The following is a 5,240-nucleotide window of genomic DNA, read 5'->3' on the forward strand; positions in this document are numbered from 1 at the left end:
TGAGTTACCCTAGTCCCATATAAGTACTCCCTGACCCCAAGTGAGGTACCCTAGTCCCATATAAGTACTCCCTGACCCCAAGTGGGTTACCCTAGTCCCATATAAGTACTCCCTGACCCCAAGTTAGTTACCCTAGCCCCTCTATAAGTGCACCCTGACCCCATGTGTGTTACCCTAGTCCCATATAAGTACTCCCTGACCCCAAGTGAGTTACTTTAGCTCCTATATAAGTACTCCCTGACCCCAAGTGAGTTACCCTGGTCCCATGTAAGTACTCCGTGACCCAAAGTGTGTGACCCTAGTCCCATATAAGTACTCCCTGTCCCCAAGTGAGTTACCCTAGTCCCATATAAGTACTCCGTGACCCAAAGTGTGTGAAACTAGTCCCATATAAGTACTCCCTGACCCCAAGTGAGTTACTTTAGCTCCTATATAAGTACTCCCTGACCCCAAGTGAGTTACCCTAGTCCCATGTAAGTACTCCGTGACCCAAAGTGTGTGACCCTAGTCCCATATAAGTACTCCCTGACCCCTAGTGAGTTACCCTAGTCCCATATAAGTACTCCCTGACCCCAAGTGAGTTACCCTAGTCCCATATAAGTAATCCCTCACCCAAAGTGAGTTACCCTAGCCCCTTTATAAGTACTCCCTGACCCCAAGTGAGTTACCCTAGTCCCTTTATAAGTACTCCCTGTCCCCAAGTGAGTTACCCTAGTCCCATATAAGTACTCCCTAATCCCAAGTGAGTTAACCTAGCCCCTTTATAAGTACTCCCTGTCCCCAAGTGAGTTATCCTAGTCCCATATAAGTACTCCCTAATCCCAAGTGAGTTACCCTAGTCCCTTTATAAGTAAACCCTGACCCCAAGTGTGTTACCCTATTCCCATGTTAGTACTCCGTGACCCAAAGTGTGTGACCCTAGTCCCATATAAGTACTCCCTAATTCCAAGTGAGTTACCCTAGTCCCTTTATAAGTAAACCCTGACCCCAAGTGTGTTACCCTCTTCCCATGTAAGTACTCCGTGACCCAAAGTGTGTGACCCTAGTCCCATATAAGTACTCCCTGTCCCCAAGTGAGTTACCCTAGCCCCATTATAAGTACTCAATGTACCCAAGTGAGTTACCCTAGTCCCATATAAGTACTCCCTGACGCCAAGTGAGGTACCCTAGTCCCATATAAGTACTCCCTGCCCCGAATGAGTTACCCTAGCCCCTTTATAAGTAGACCCTGACCCTAAGTGTGTTACCCTTGTCCCATATAAGTACTCCGTGACCCAAAGTGGGTTACCCTAGTCCCAAATAAGTACTCCCTAATCCCAAGTGAGTTACCCTAGCCCCTTTATAAGTAAACACTGACCCCAAGTGTGTTACCCTACTCACACATAAGTACTCCGTGACCCAAAGTGTGTGAACCTAGTCCCATATAAGTACTCCCTGACCCCAAGTGGGTTAGCCTAGTCCCATATAAGTACTCCCTGACCCCAAGTGAGTTACCCTAGTCCCATATAAGTACTCCCTGACCCCAAGTGAGTTACTTTAGCTCCTATATAAGTACTCCCTGACCCCAAGTGAGTTACCCTGGTCCCATGTAAGTACTCCGTGACCCAAAGTGTGTGACCCTAGTCCCATATAAGTACTCCCTGTCCCCAAGTGAGTTACCCTAGTCCCATATAAGTACTCCGTGACCCAAAGTGTGTGAAACTAGTCCCATATAAGTACTCCCTGACCCCAAGTGAGTTACTTTAGCTCCTATATAAGTACTCCCTGACCCCAAGTGAGTTACCCTAGTCCCATGTAAGTACTCCGTGACCCAAAGTGTGTGACCCTAGTCCCATATAAGTACTCCCTGACCCCTAGTGAGTTACCCTAGTCCCATATAAGTACTCCCTGACCCCAAGTGAGTTACCCTAGTCCCATATAAGTAATCCCTCACCCAAAGTGAGTTACCCTAGCCCCTTTATAAGTACTCCCTGACCCCAAGTGAGTTACCCTAGTCCCTTTATAAGTACTCCCTGTCCCCAAGTGAGTTACCCTAGTCCCATATAAGTACTCCCTAATCCCAAGTGAGTTAACCTAGCCCCTTTATAAGTACTCCCTGTCCCCAAGTGAGTTATCCTAGTCCCATATAAGTACTCCCTAATCCCAAGTGAGTTACCCTAGTCCCTTTATAAGTAAACCCTGACCCCAAGTGTGTTACCCTATTCCCATGTTAGTACTCCGTGACCCAAAGTGTGTGACCCTAGTCCCATATAAGTACTCCCTAATTCCAAGTGAGTTACCCTAGTCCCTTTATAAGTAAACCCTGACCCCAAGTGTGTTACCCTCTTCCCATGTAAGTACTCCGTGACCCAAAGTGTGTGACCCTAGTCCCATATAAGTACTCCCTGTCCCCAAGTGAGTTACCCTAGCCCCATTATAAGTACTCAATGTACCCAAGTGAGTTACCCTAGTCCCATATAAGTACTCCCTGACGCCAAGTGAGGTACCCTAGTCCCATATAAGTACTCCCTGCCCCGAATGAGTTACCCTAGCCCCTTTATAAGTAGACCCTGACCCTAAGTGTGTTACCCTTGTCCCATATAAGTACTCCGTGACCCAAAGTGGGTTACCCTAGTCCCAAATAAGTACTCCCTAATCCCAAGTGAGTTACCCTAGCCCCTTTATAAGTAAACACTGACCCCAAGTGTGTTACCCTACTCACACATAAGTACTCCGTGACCCAAAGTGTGTGAACCTAGTCCCATATAAGTACTCCCTGACCCCAAGTGGGTTAGCCTAGTCCCATATAAGTACTCCCTGACCCCAAGTGAGTTACCCTAGTCCCATATAAGTACTCCCTGACCCCAAGTGAGTTACTTTAGCTCCTATATAAGTACTCCCTGACCCCAAGTGAGTTACCCTGGTCCCATGTAAGTACTCCGTGACCCAAAGTGTGTGACCCTAGTCCCATATAAGTACTCCCTGTCCCCAAGTGAGTTACCCTAGTCCCATATAAGTACTCCGTGACCCAAAGTGTGTGAAACTAGTCCCATATAAGTACTCCCTGACCCCAAGTGAGTTACTTTAGCTCCTATATAAGTACTCCCTGACCCCAAGTGAGTTACCCTAGTCCCATGTAAGTACTCCGTGACCCAAAGTGTGTGACCCTAGTCCCATATAAGTACTCCCTGACCCCTAGTGAGTTACCCTAGTCCCATATAAGTACTCCCTGACCCCAAGTGAGTTACCCTAGTCCCATATAAGTAATCCCTCACCCAAAGTGAGTTACCCTAGCCCCTTTATAAGTACTCCCTGACCCCAAGTGAGTTACCCTAGTCCCTTTATAAGTACTCCCTGTCCCCAAGTGAGTTACCCTAGTCCCATATAAGTACTCCCTAATCCCAAGTGAGTTAACCTAGCCCCTTTATAAGTACTCCCTGTCCCCAAGTGAGTTATCCTAGTCCCATATAAGTACTCCCTAATCCCAAGTGAGTTACCCTAGTCCCTTTATAAGTAAACCCTGACCCCAAGTGTGTTACCCTATTCCCATGTTAGTACTCCGTGACCCAAAGTGTGTGACCCTAGTCCCATATAAGTACTCCCTAATTCCAAGTGAGTTACCCTAGTCCCTTTATAAGTAAACCCTGACCCCAAGTGTGTTACCCTATTCCCATGTAAGTACTCCGTGACCCAAAGTGTGTGACCCTAGTCCCATATAAGTACTCCCTGTCCCCAAGTGAGTTACCCTAGCCCCATTATAAGTACTCAATGTACCCAAGTGAGTTACCCTAGTCCCATATAAGTACTCCCTGACGCCAAGTGAGGTACCCTAGTCCCATATAAGTACTCCCTGCCCCGAATGAGTTACCCTAGCCCCTTTATAAGTAGACCCTGACCCTAAGTGTGTTACCCTTGTCCCATATAAGTACTCCGTGACCCAAAGTGGGTTACCCTAGTCCCAAATAAGTACTCCCTAATCCCAAGTGAGTTACCCTAGCCCCTTTATAAGTACACACTGACCCCAAGTGTGTTACCCTACTCACACATAAGTACTCCGTGACCCAAAGTGTGTGAACCTAGTCCCATATAAGTACTCCCTGACCCCAAGTGGGTTAGCCTAGTCCCATATAAGTACTCCCTGACCCCAAGTGAGTTACCCTAGTCCCATATAAATACTCCCTGACCCCAAGTGAGGTACCCTAGTCCCATATAAGTACTCCCTGACTCCAAGTGGGTTAGCCTAGTCCCATATAAGTACTCCCTGCCCCGAATGAGTTACCCTAGCCCCTTTATAAGTACTCCCTGTCCCCAAGTGAGTTACCCTAGTCCCATATAAGTACTCCCTAATCCCAAGTGAGTTAACCTAGCCCCTTTATAAGTACACCCTGACCCCAAGTGTGTTACCCTAGTCCCATGTAAGTACTCCGTGACCCAAAGTGTGTGACCCTAGTCCCATATAAGTACTCCCTGACCCCAAGTGAGTTACCCTAGCCCCTTTATAAGTACTCCATGTAACCAAGTGAGTTACCCTAGTCCCATATAAGTACTCACTGCCCCGAATGAGTTACACTAGCCCATTTATAAGTACACCCTGCACCCAAGTGTGTTACCCTAGTCCCATATAAGTACTCCGTCACCCCAAGTGTGTTACCCTAGTTCCATATAAGTACACCGTGACCCAAAGTGTGTTACCCTAGTCCCATATAAGTACTCCCTGACCCCAAGTGAGTTACCCTAGTCCCATATAAGTACTCCCTGACCCCAAGTGAGTTACCCTAGTCCCATATAAGTACTCCCTAATCCCAAGTGAGTTAACCTAGCCCCTTTATAAGTACACCCTGTCCCCAAGTGAGTTACCCTAGTCCCATATAAGTACTCCCTGACCCCAAGTTAGATACCCTAGCCTCTTTCTAAGTACTCCCTGTCCCCAAGTGAGTTACCCTAGTCCCATATAAGTACTCCGTGACCAAAAGTGTGTGAACCTAGTCCCATATAAGTACTCCCTGACACCAAGTGAGTTACCCTAGTCCCTTATAAGTAGACCCTGACCCCAAGTGTGTTACCCTAGTCCCATATAAGTACTCCGTGACCCAAAGTGGGTTACCCTAGTCCCATATAAGTACTCCCTAATCCCAAGTGAGTTACCCTAGCCCCTTTAGAAGTACACACTGACCCCAAGTGTGTTACCCTACTCACACATAAGTACTCCGTGACCCAAAGTGTGTGAACCTAGTCCCATATAAGTACTCCCTGACCCCAAG

The sequence above is a fragment of the Prorops nasuta genome, unplaced genomic scaffold (genome assembly GCF_024137725.1).
Source record: "Prorops nasuta isolate Cenicafe-Biocafe unplaced genomic scaffold, Cenicafe_Pnas_1.2 PNAS00016, whole genome shotgun sequence".
NCBI lineage: Eukaryota > Metazoa > Arthropoda > Insecta > Hymenoptera > Bethylidae > Prorops > Prorops nasuta.